Source organism: Camellia sinensis, chromosome 13, assembly GCF_055761805.1.
Source record: "Camellia sinensis isolate YWXY chromosome 13, ASM5576180v1, whole genome shotgun sequence".
Lineage (NCBI taxonomy): Eukaryota > Viridiplantae > Streptophyta > Magnoliopsida > Ericales > Theaceae > Camellia > Camellia sinensis.
The window spans coordinates 53943718-53956939 of NC_138973.1; positions in this window are offsets into that span (position 1 = coordinate 53943718).

Sequence of the window (13222 nt, forward strand, 5' to 3'; positions counted from 1 at the left end):
AGAAGATAGGGGATGGACTCCACGGATAATTAAGTTGGCCGGAGTGTCCACGGTAAAGGTCCTGAAATCTTATTAATATTTTGGTGCCGGTTCCCTCGGAAGTAGTTCTGTAAAAAGGCAAGATAACGAAAGTGGATGATTGATGTTTATATGTGAAGTGTTGATGATATGAGTTGTAGTCTCATTTTGAATTTTTTGAATAATATTGAGCTATGTCAATGAGTTGATTCGAATACTTAAAGGGAAGTGGATTTATTATAATGTAAATGTCGATTGGTTATGGAAATGGTGTAAGTTAGGTTACAAGTGTTAAACATTTATTGGATGCTAATGTTTTAGTTAATTCTCATATAATGTTTAGCATATCTCTATTGGGCATTGGCTCACCCTACTTGGGACATTATTTTTCAGGTACAAGCGATATGCCGCCTCCAAGATCTTAGCTTGGGAGGTTTTGGAGTTAAAGACTCCATTTTTGCTATTCGTTTTGAAGTTAAATGTACATTCAAGCCTAGGCCTTTCTATGTATAGAGCTAGGACTCTTTTGTTGTAATCAAGTGATGACTTGGAAAGCTGTAAGCCCGTAGAGCATATATTTGTTTGATATCTTTGTAAAAAATACTCTGATGAATGTAACATGTAACATTTCTATTGTGTTTTCTTTTTATGGATTTTATGAATGGATGATTATATCTTATTTTGAGGGTGTTACAACTTGGTATCACTTGCATGCTTAGTTAGCATCACATGATAGCATGTTTTTGTAGCCTAACTTAGCTTATTTCCAGCATGTGTTTGCCTCTGATTTGGCATGATTTAACTCTGTTTTGGGCGGCTTTGGTCATGTGGGCCTTGGTTTGCATGGTTGTAGTGCAAATGGCTTCACTAGCTTGGCATTTTAGGCCTCTAAACATGTTTTGCTTGGAATGATTGCATGTTATAGTGTCTTTTAACACGTAAGTTCAGTGTATATAGCTCTGTCACATGCTCATATGTGTCACTTTTTCATTGCTTTTTAGAGTCGCTCTTAAGTCTTGTTTGCAAGCAAACATGTGAGCATGTTTTTCTAGCACTTTCTGCCTCAATCTCAGCATGTTTTATTCATTATTTTGACTGGTTTTAACTCTGTTTTGAGTTGGTTCGGTCATATGAATCGTGCTTTGTATGCTTGCAATGCAATTGTACTTAAGAGTCTAGCTTGTGCTTTGCTTTGGCCTTTTATTCTAGCTATCTTTAGCTTAATTCAAGCATGTTTTAGGACTCCTTTTAGATTATTTTTGGACTGTTTTAAAGTGTTTGTACCTTTTGACCTTTGTATTGCATGCCTATAGTGCAAGTGGTCTTCACTAGCTCATTGTTTTAAGCTTTAAACATGTGTTGCATAAGTTGATTGCATGATTTAGTGTCATTGTGCATCCCATTTCAACACTTTAAATCTCTCCAATTCACTCTTTCATTTGTTTCGAAAGGGGCTTTGAACTATTTGTTGGCTTGAGTGTGGAATTGAGGCCCTCATGTTTAATGGTTTTAATCCTCTCTTGAGGGTTTCTACTAACCAACAACATGAGGCCTCTTTCATGCTCAAGGTACTTGTGGCTTAAGACCTCTTTCAATTAGAGGACTCTCACTTTGGACTTAACCGATTAAAGGACTAATCGATAATGTAAAATCAGTAAACAAAGAAGAAGCAAAGTAAAAGTATGCAAGATAAGCATCTTTGTGTTGCATTGCATGTGTTCGGATCAGACGTTAATCTGAACACAAGAAATGTGGGATGTTTCATACTTGGAGTGATGAAATGTGCCTTTTCTTAGTCACTGTTACCCTTTATCATGCATGATAGGGTGGTGGTCCTTTAAGTCTTATTTGTGCACTCATTAAGCTTGTACAAGCTTGGTTCTTGGGCCATCATGCATGAAAATGCTTGATTGGTGGCTTGAGAGCCAAGAGCTACACTCTTTTGAGCTTGTGAAATGATAAGGAGGGTAGCAGTACACACATTACTTGAAAATGCATTGCTTTGCCTCTGTTGCTCTCTGTTGCAAGAAAAGTAGAAGTTCGGAAAAAGGGGTGGCCGACCGGCCACTTGAAGTAGCCGACCGACCAGTTAAGGTGGCTGACAGCCCCTTTTTATTGCCGACCGGCCACCAATCAATTTTTGCACAATGTGTTCCTAAGTTGGAGCAGAGGTATTCTTGAAGTTCGAATAATTTTCAGAGGTTCAAACAAGTGCAAACAGAGCCATCTGATGGCAAGACAAGGGCATTTTCGAGCGGAGCAACCGAGCATGCATGCATCCCTCGTCCGTCGAGGCCATTTAACTGTTTTACTTAGCTAGTTAGTGGTAGCTAATTTACTGGCTTTGTAATTAGTTAGTTAATGTGTTTAGCTAATTAATTCATTTTGTAATATTTAGCTAGCTTAGAATAGTTAGTTAATTTATTTCAATTGTGTTATAATAATTAGTTAGCTAGAATAGTTAATTAATTGTGTTGTAATAGCTTAGCGTAGTGTAGCTTAGCTTGTTCATTCGAACCCTCCTTCGTGAGGGTGCAATGATGTAATAAGTGTGCGTGCGTGCGTGTATGTATGTCTTCCAACCCCGCATCTTTCTCCCTTTTATTTAATCGTTTTTGATGGTTAGATTAGGGTCATTTTCAATTAGCATACCTTATGTTTGCATGTTTGCATCATTCATTTGTCTTGCATGCGCCGAGGCTCGGCGCATCATTCAAACTGCATTGCAATTTCAATATTTTCTTTGAATACGTGTTGCAAAACATGTTATCAAATTGAATCAATCATATGCCATATTAGTAGCCGAGCCTATTAATTGCATTATTGCATGTATTGCATTAGGCATCTTGCATAGTTAGGATCATGCATCTTTCTAACTAGCTTTTGTTTTGGCTTGGAGTACTCGGTATGCTTTTACGTTTTAGCATACTTGCATGAGTGTGAGTGTTTCCATGATAGCATGCTTGCCATGAGGCTATTTGTTTAAATGATTAATTGCATGAATGCCTATGGATGAAGGCTTTGTTGCTTAAATTGGAACAATTCGATAAATGTGAGTTTTAAGCCCACTTTGCGAAGTGGCAAATCATGATTCAAGCCAATCATGTTTGATGGCAAATCCGCATTTTAGCCCATTTGCGGGTGGCAAATTCAAACCATTTTCGAAAAACAAACAAGAGTTGTTTTGTTCCAATTCTTGTGATTTAGTCTATACTTGCTTGGAAAACTTACCATAAGGATGATCGGTTGCAGGCTCTGCCACGATGGGAACACAAATCTTGGATCTGGACTACCGCTACACCGTTTGATCCTCCTTTCACTTCTCGGTGTTAGGAGCGAGAGGTATATTAGGTGGTCTTGCCGAGGTACCCTTTTTGACCAATCGACCTAGTTGCATATCGGAATCCATAGGGACTGTTCCAAACTAGGACAAGATGCTTACCCAAATGCAGGATTGTGGTGAAACCACTTTGTTTGAATAGCTTACCTGTGACATCCCTGTTCTGTATTATGCTAATTGGTCCTTAAGTTGTTTATGGTTATGTGTTTAGCATGGTTTTGTATGCCATTATGTGAAAATATGTGGTTTTGAATTTCTATCTGTTCACCGTAGGAATATCTGTTTGATTTTACCGCTTCGAAAATTAAATTGGAGGCCTTACCGGCCACAGAACCTGAAATCGACTACGCCGTTGTGATTGGCATAATTTTTAGAGCCTACGGTGAAATTTAATTGAAAATTGATTCGAGTTAGATTAAACCGATTAAATTGATGAATTAGAGCCCATCTACTTTATTATTATAATCTTGGCTTTAGTGGATTTTGTTGTCAAGCTTTAAATACTCCATCTCTCCCTCCCTAGCCTCATTTTGACTGATATTAAACTCAAGGAAGAGAAGAGAGGGCCGGTTATAGAGAGAGAAAGGGAGAGACTTGTGTAATTTGGGCTCAAGACTTGGGAATTTGAAGATCTAGCTCAAGATTTGGCTAGAGTTTGAGGGTTGAAGCTCTTAGGTAAGTGAATTCATGGACTCTTGTTTGTAATTTGTAAGTTCAAAGTTGAAGAAATGTTAAAGTGCATGTAATAAGTTGATTTTTGTTGAGTTTGAAGTCTTGGAACTCATGCATGTAAGAAATTACTTTGAATCTTCATGTTTGAGCTTGAAACACATGATTCATGTAGAGTTTTGGGTAAAGCTCATGTTGTAATCACCATTTGTACCATCTAAGTTGAGAATGATGAGCATCTCCCACATGCATGTACAAATCATGGGAGTATAAGTCTTGAATGTTTGAATTTGAGCATGTTGATGATGGGTTTAAGATATTTCGGGACATGCATGTAGATAAATCATGAAATTGAGCTTCCTGATGTTGTAATCTTGTATTAGTAGCATGTTAGCATGTGTAAATGTGTAATTTGAGCCATTGCATGCAAGTAATGTAGCTGGAAAACCGATTTGGAGCTCAAGAACTCAATCTGGAAAACCTAGATTTTCGATGTCCGCTCGAGCGGGTGAAGTTACGCTCGAGCGGAGAAATCGAGCTCCCAGCATTTTCTGCAGACATGGTTTCCGCTCGAGCGGGAAAGTTGACGCTTGAGCGTGGGAGCTATTTTGACTGGCCTTCCGCTCGAGCGCTCTATTTAACGCTCGAGCGTAATTTTCATGCAACCAGTACTTTTGCAGGCCTAAAGGGTCCGCTCGAGCGGATAAGTTGACGCTCGAGTGGGGGACCTTGTTTCCTGGAATTTTGTTCATGCGTTCTGTGTTTCGTTTTCCGTTCTCTTTCACTTGGAAGCACTCTTAGGCATATGTTAAACATTGTAAACGAGTTATTGAGATAAAGATAAAGCCTAAAGAGGAATAAGTGAATTAAAGAACGGATTGAACTGTTAGTGACCCTTTTGTATTCGTGAAATGTGTAGGGTCAAGCTCCAGGGCGCATCCACAAGCCGATCACAGTGAGTAATATCAATATTGAAAGCTTGTCAATGTCCAATTGTTATTCCCTTATAAACTTTATGAGTTGTGAATTGGGATTGTGGACAAAAGTCTGACAGGAATAAATGAATGGACCAAAGGTCGTTTTGATGTAAATGAATGGACCAAAGGTCGTTTTGATAAGAATGAATGGACCAAAGGTCGTTTTGATGTGAATGAATGGACCAAAGGTCGTTTTGATAAGAATGAATGGACCAAAGGTCGTTTTGATGTGAATGAATGGACCAAAGGTCGTTTTGATAAGAATGAATGGACCAAAGGTCGTTTTGATGAAAATGAATGGACCAAAGGTCGTTTTGATGAAAATGAATGGACCAAAGGTCGTTTTGACATGAATGAACGGGCCGAAGGCCACTTGGACAGAAATGAATGGGCCGAAGGCCGTTTAGACAGAAATGAATGGGCCGAAGGCCGTTTAGACATAGGTGAATGGGCTGAAGGCCGTTTTGCCATGAATGGATACCCGAATGGGCCAAAGGCCAGAATGTTTAGAATTACAGTTACTTGATTTGAATTTTGTATAGTTATATATATATTCGTTAAATAGAAGTATGGATTGGGCCCAAGGCCGTTTGGAGCATGTTGTTCTATATATTGTTATGTAACTGTCATGTTTGATATTATTCACTGGGCTATCGCTCACGCTCATTCATGTGTTTGTAGGTGAGCCAAGAGAAGCACAAACCCAGCCCCAGTGAAGCCTGCTAGGAACAACACGAGTTTTGGAAGAGTCAGCCTTGTGCCTCACACATGAGGCCATCCTTGCCCTTTTAGTATGTACTTATGTTTTGTTTTGTTGGCAAGGGCCTAGTGTATGTCTGTACATAGTCTGATATAGGTTGACTCGTTTTGGATGATCCTGTTTGCAATGAATTTTGTGAAACTGTACTTTCGATGTGGGTTATTAACGTATCCGAGTATGGTTTGTTTGATGTGCATATAAGCACGACTCTATGGACAAAGTTTTAATTATTGCTTTCGTTTGGCCCCTTTACTCTGACGAGTTACGTCTGTTTTGGTCTGAGGTCGTAGGTAATCTCAGGATTACTGGCCGGTTATGTCCTTAACCCATAGGGGCGGGTTCGGGTCATGACAGAGTGGTATCAGAGCACGAGTTAATAACTCACACACTTGTCCTAAAAGAGCAATAAGCGTCTAGATAAGATCTAGGATGCATTCATGTGATGAGTACGAGTTTGGGAGCATTGATTATATGCTTAAATGTTTTGTTATGAATAATTATATGTGTAAGTTGTGAACTACTTACATTACAAATTATCTGGAAATATGTGCTCCTTAGTGTATGTGTACTTGTGTACCTTTGGTATGAATATAATGCAAGTTTAATCAGATGGTGAGGACCAGAGGTGATGAGTTAGAGGAATCCTCTACTGCCAAACTGGACAGAATGGAAAGGCTGATTCAGGAAATGGCAGAAGCTTTGAGACAGCAACAAGAGTGGCAACAACAGTGGCAGCAACCACACCCGCCACCTCCACCACCGGCACCACCCGTGCTAGATAATCAAAATGATGATCGGATAATCGCTCTCACCAAGGAGTTCAAGAAAATGAAACCACCATAGTTTCATGGTGGACTAGATCCTTTGAAAGCGGAAGCTTGGGTTCTTGGGATCGAAAAACTGTTTGAAGTATTTCCGTGCTCGGATACACAGAAAGTGCTTCTAGCCACTTTTATGCTAGAAGACGAAGCGAGAAGATGGTGGATGTTGATGTGAGAAAACCACAGGGATGTTGACTGGGTGAAATTTTTGGAAATCTTCTATGACAAGTATTTCTCGCAGTGTGTTCGGGACAGGAAAGTGGCAGAGTTCATGGAACTCAAGCAAGACAGCATGACTGTAGCGGAGTATGAGGCCAAAATTTACTGAGTTGGCCAGGTTTGCACCACACGTAATTGACACTGATTATAAGAAGGCAAGGCATTTTGAAGGTGGGCTCCGAAGTGACATCCTAGAGCGAGTGAATGTCCTGAAGTTGGAGATCTACATCGGGGTGCTTGACCGGGCCATCATATCAGAGGCTAACATAGCTAGACAAGCTAAGCCAACAACCGAATGGAAAGGCAACAAAAGACAAGGCTTCTTTTCGAAGAAGAAATTTTTGAAAAAGCAAAACACGGGCTCCTCAACTACTTCCAGTTCTTCCCGAGACACAGCTCCCATGTGCAACATTTGTGGCAAAAAGCACCGTGGAGTCTGTTACCGTACATCGGGAGCCTGTTTTAAGTGTGGGAAACAAGGGCATATAGCCCGAGATTGTAATCAAAATAGTGGGAAGGTAGCTGCTAGCTCCACTGCATCGATTCCGAAACCGGGAAACACTTTGAAGTCTGCTACTACTGGGGATATAGTGAGACAAGGGAGAGTCTTTGCACTCGTTCCGGGTGATACACGGAATGCCAATGCCGTCGTTTCAGGTACTATTTTAATATGTAATCAGGATGCCTTTGTATTATTTGATTCTGGATCGACGCACTCATTTGTGACATATGCATTTGCATCTAGACTGAAAAGACCCCTAGAATTGTTGCAATATTTGTTATGTGTGTCTGCTCCATCGGGGGAATCTGTGTTATGTGACTATATATATCGGTTTTGTGACATGCATATTGAGGATGCTACCCTATATGTAGATTTGTTGCCCTTAAACTTTAGACACTTCGATGTAATTTTGGGCATGGATTGGTTGACCAAATATTGTGCCACTATAGATTGTGTGACAAAAAGGGTTGTGTTTAAACCCCCAGAACAGAAGGAGATTGTGTTTGTGGGAAATGGGGTAGTGCCTCCACCATATTTGATATCTACAATGAAAGCATGCAAATTGATCAGGAAGGGGTGCCAGGGTTATTTGTGTTATGTATTGACTGAACAATCCGTGAATGTTGAATTGAATAATATTCCTATTGTTAGAGAATTTCCGGACGTGTTCCCGAATGAATTACCAGGGGGAGTGGTAGACAGAGAGATAGAGTTTACTATTGAGACTGTGCCAGGCACCCAGCCTATTTCTAAAACTCCCTACAGAATGGCTACTGCCGAAATGAAAGAATTAAAGGAATAGTTGCAAGACCTTCTTGATAAAGGGTTCATCCGGCCTAGCGCTTTGCCTTGGGGTGCACCAGTGTTATTTGTAAAGAAGAAGGATGGTACTCTGCGCCTGTGCATTGATTACCGGGAACTGAACAAGGTAACGATAAAGAACAAATATCCCTTACCCCGTATTGATGACTTATTTGACCAGTTGCAGGGATCACAGCTGTTTTCTAAGATTGATTTGAGATCCGGGTATCATCAGCTGAAGGTTAAAGCAGAGGATGTTGAGAAAACCGCATTCAGAACGAGGTATGGTCATTTTGAGTTTCTTGTTATGCCATTTGGAGTGACTAATGCCCCGACAGCATTTATGGACCTAATGAATAGAACTTTTAAAACCTACCTTGATGAGTTTGTTGTAGTCTTCATCGATGATATTTTGATATACACTAAAGATAGACTTGAACATGAACATCATTTGAGGATTGTTTTACAAATACTTCAGGAAAGGAAATTATTTGCTAAACTAAAGAAATGTGAATTTTGGTTGGCTGAGGTTGTTTTCTTAGGGCATGTGATCAACAAGGAAGGAATTTCAGTGGACCCGCAGAAAATAGAAGCAATTGTGAATTGGCCTACACCAACTAATGTGACAGAAGTTCGCAGTTTCATGGGCTTGGCCGGGTACTACAGGAGGTTTGTAAAGGACTTTTCGAAATTAGCTGTGCCTCTTACCCAATTGACACGTAAAGGACAACCATTTGGGTGGAATAGTGAAAGAGAATCAGCCTTTCATGAATTGAAGACAAGATTGACCACTGCACCAATTTTGACACTACCTTCAGGTACGGAAAATTTTGTGATTTTCAGTGACGCATCTTATAAGGGTTTGGGTTGTGTGTTAATGCAGAACGGAAAGGTTATTGCTTACGCCTCCCGACAGTTGAGGCCACATGAGAAGAATTATCCAACCCATGACCTAGAATTGGCCGCAGTTGTTTTTGCTTTGAAAATCTGGCGGCATTACTTGTACGGGGCAAAGTGTGAAGTCTACACGGATCATAAGAGCCTGAAATACTTCTTCACGCAGAAAGAGTTAAATATGCGTCAGAGAAGATGGCTAGAGCTGATAAAAGACTACGATCTGGAGATTCAGTATCATCCCGGGAAAGCTAATACAGTGGCTGATGCCTTGAGCAGAAAATCAACAGGGAGTATGGCTTGTTTGCTTACTGAACAAAGGGAGATTTTGCGAGACTTTGAAAAGTCTGAAATTGAAGTGGTGGTATGTAAACAGGGCGGATTGATAGCCGCCATTACGGCCGAACCGGCAATTGTGGATGAAATCAAGAAGAAACAGAAAGAAGACGAGTACCTCATAAAGGTAATTGATGAATTTGAAGTAAGCCCAAAAGCAGAGTTCAGTGTCGAGAATGGAATGTTGAAATTTCGAAACCGAATATGTGTCCCAGATATTCCGGAGCTAAGGAAGAGGATTTTAGATGAAGCCCACAGATCCGTATTTGCTATGCATCCGGGTAACAATAAAATGTATCGGGATTTGAAACAAACCTATTGGTGGCCTAAAATGAAGAAAGAGATTGCAGAATATGTGTCCAAGTGCCTCCAGTGTCAGCAAGTTAAGGCTGAACATCAGAAACCAGGCGGTCTACTTCAACCTTTCCCTATTCCTGAGTGGAAGTGGGAACATGTGACTATGGATTTTGTTGTTGGCCTACCTCGGACTTCTCGAGGTATGGATTCTGTTTGCGTTATAGTTGACAGACTGACTAAATCTGCACATTTTCTGCCTGTCAAAACTACATTTACTGCTTATAGATTGGCTACCATTTATGTCGATGAAATTGTCCGTTTACACGGGGTTCCGGTGTCCATTGTGTCAGATAGGGACCCGAAATTTGTATCTAGATTGTGGAAAAGTTTGCAGGAAGCTATGGGAACAGAACTGAGGTTCAGTACTACATTCCATCCACAGACAGATGGCCAGTCAGAACGAACGATACAAACTTTGGAAGACATGCTTCGCATGTGTGCTTTGGATTTTCAGGGGAGTTGGGAAGATTACTTGCCACTTGCAGAATTTGCTTATAATAACAGCTTCCACTCCAGCATCGGTATGGCACCATATGAGGCTTTGTATGGTAGGAGGTGTAGATCACCTATTTGTTGGATAGAGGTCGGGGACAGAGCTTTGCTTGGGCCTGAAATTGTACCGGACACCTCTGAAAAGATCAAAACTATTCGGCAAAGGCTCAAAACGGCTCAAGATCGGCAGAAAAATTATGCAGACGTTCGGAGAAGTCCTCTTGAGTATGAGGTCGGCGACCATGTGTTCATCCGTGTTTCTCCGATGAAAGGCCAAGTCAGGTTTGGGAAAAAGGGCAAGTTGTCGCCCCGTTACATTGGGCCGTTTCAAATTTTGGAGAAACTTGGTCCAGTTGCTTATAGAGTTGCTTTGCCACCGGGATTCCAGCAAATCCATAACGTGTTTCATGTGTCGATGTTGAGGGGTTACCTCCGAGACCCGTTACATGTGATTGATTACCATCGGGTAGCTATTGATGAGAATATGGAATACGCTGAATGGCCGGAAAGAATCGTTGACCGACAAGTGAAAGAATTGAGAAACAAGTCCATCCCAATGGTGAAAGTAGAATGGAAGGAACATTATGGGACGGATGCTACGTGGGAAAAAGAGGAGGAAATGCGACTACGCTATCCACATTTGTTTCCCGACGAAGGTAAATTAAGTTTGGAGGACCAAACTTCCTAAAGGGGGGAAGACTGTGACATCCCTGTTCTGTATTATGCTAATTGGTCCTTAAGTTGTTTATGGTTATGTGTTTAGCATGGTTTTGTATGCCATTATGTGAAAATATGTGGTTTTGAATTTCTATCTGTTCACCATAGGAATATCTGTTTGATTTTACCGCTTCGAAAATTAAATTGGAGGCCTTACCGGCCACAGAACCTGAAATCGACTACGCCGTTGTGATTGGCATAATTTTTAGAGCCTATGGTGAAATTTAATTGAAAATTGATTCGGGTTAGATTAAACCGATTAAATTGATGAATTAGAGCTCAGCTACTTTATTATTATAATCTTGGCTTTAGTGGATTTTGTTGTCAAGCTTTAAACACTCCATCTCTCCCTCCCTAGCCTCATTTTGACTGATATTAAACTCAAGGAAGAGAAGAGAGGGCCGGTTGTAGAGAGAGAAAGGGAGAGACTTGTGTAATTTGGGCTCAAGACTTGGGAATTTGAAGATCTAGCTCAAGATTTGGCTAGAGTTTGAGGGTTGAAGCTCTTAGGTAAGTGAATTCATGGACTCTTGTTTGTAATTTGTAAGTTCAAAGTTGAAGGAATGTTAAAGAGCATGTAATAAGTTGATTTTTGTTGAGTTTGAAGTCTTGGAACTCATGCATGTAAGAAATTACTTTGAATCTGCATGTTTGAGCTTGAAACACATGATTCATGTAGAGTTTTGGGTAAAGCTCATGTTGTAATCACCATTTGTACCATCTAAGTTGAGAATGATGAGCATCTCCCACATGCATGTACAAATCATGGGAGTATAAGTCTTGAATGTTTGAATTTGAGCATGTTGATGATGGGTTTGAGATATTTCGGGACATGCATGTAGATAAATCATGAAATTGAGCTTCCTGATGTTGTAATCTTGTATTAGTAGCATGTTAGCATGTGTAAATGTGTAATTTGAGCCATTGCATGCAAGTAATGTAGCCGGAAAACCAATTTGGAGCTCAAGAACTCAATCTGGAAAACCCAGATTTTCGATGTCCACTCGAGCGGGTGAAGTTACGCTCGAGCGGAGAAATCGAGCTCCCAGCATTTTCTGCAGACATGGTTTCCGCTCGAGCGGGAAAGTTGACGCTCGAGCGTGGGAGCTATTTTGACGGGCCTTCCGCTCGAGCGCTCTATTTAACGCTCGAGCGTAATTTTCATGCAACCAGTACTTTTGCAGGCCTAAAGGGTCCGCTCGAGCGGATAAGTTGACGCTCGAGCGGGGGACCCTGTTTCCTGGAATTTTGTTCATGTGTTCTGTGTTTCGTTTTCCGTTCTCTTTCACTTGTAAGCACTCTTAGGCATATGTTAAACATTGTAAACGAGTTATTGAGATAAAGATAAAGCCTAAAGAGGAATAAGTGAATTAAAGAACGGATTGAACTGTTAGTGACCCTTTTGTATTCGTGAAATGTGTAGGGTCAAGCTCCAGGGCGCATCCACAAGCTGATCACAGTGAGTAATATCAATATTGAAAGCTTGTCAATGCCCAATTGTTATTCCCTTATAAACTTTATGAGTTGTTAATTGGGATTGTGGACAAAAGTCTGACAAGAATAAATGAATGGACCGAAGGTCGTTTTTATGTAAATGAATGGACCAAAGGTCGTTTTGATAAGAATGAATGGACTAAAGGTCGTTTTGATGTGAATGAATGGACTAAAGGTCGTTTTGATAAGAATGAATGGACCAAAGGTCGTTTTGATGAAAATGAATGGACCAAAGGTCGTTTTGATGAAAATGAATGAACCAAAGGTCGTTTTGACATGAATGAACGGGCCGAAGGCCACTTGGACAGAAATGAATGGGCCGAAGGCCGTTTAGACAGAAATGAATGGGCCGAAGGCCGTTTAGACAGAAATGAATGGGCCGAAGGCCGTTTAGACATAAGTGAATGGGCCGAAGGCCGTTTTGCCATGAATGGAAACCCGAATGGGCCAAAGGCCAGAATGTTTAGAATTACAGTTACTTGATTTGAATTTTGTATAGTTATATATATATTCGTTAAATAGAAGTATGAATTGGGCCCAAGGCCGTTTGGAGCATGTTGTTCTATATATTGTTATGTAACTGTCATGTTTGATATTATTCACTGGGCTATCGCTCACGCTCATTCATGTGTTTGTAGGTGAGCCAAGAGAAGCACAAACCCAGCCCTAGTGAAGCCTGCTAGGAACAACACGAGTTTTGGGAGAGTCAGCCTTGTGCCTCACACATGAGGCCATCCTTGCCCTTTTAGTATGTACTTATGTTTTGTTTTGTTGGCAAGGGCCTAGTGTATGTCTGTACATAGTCTGATATAGGTTGACTCGTTT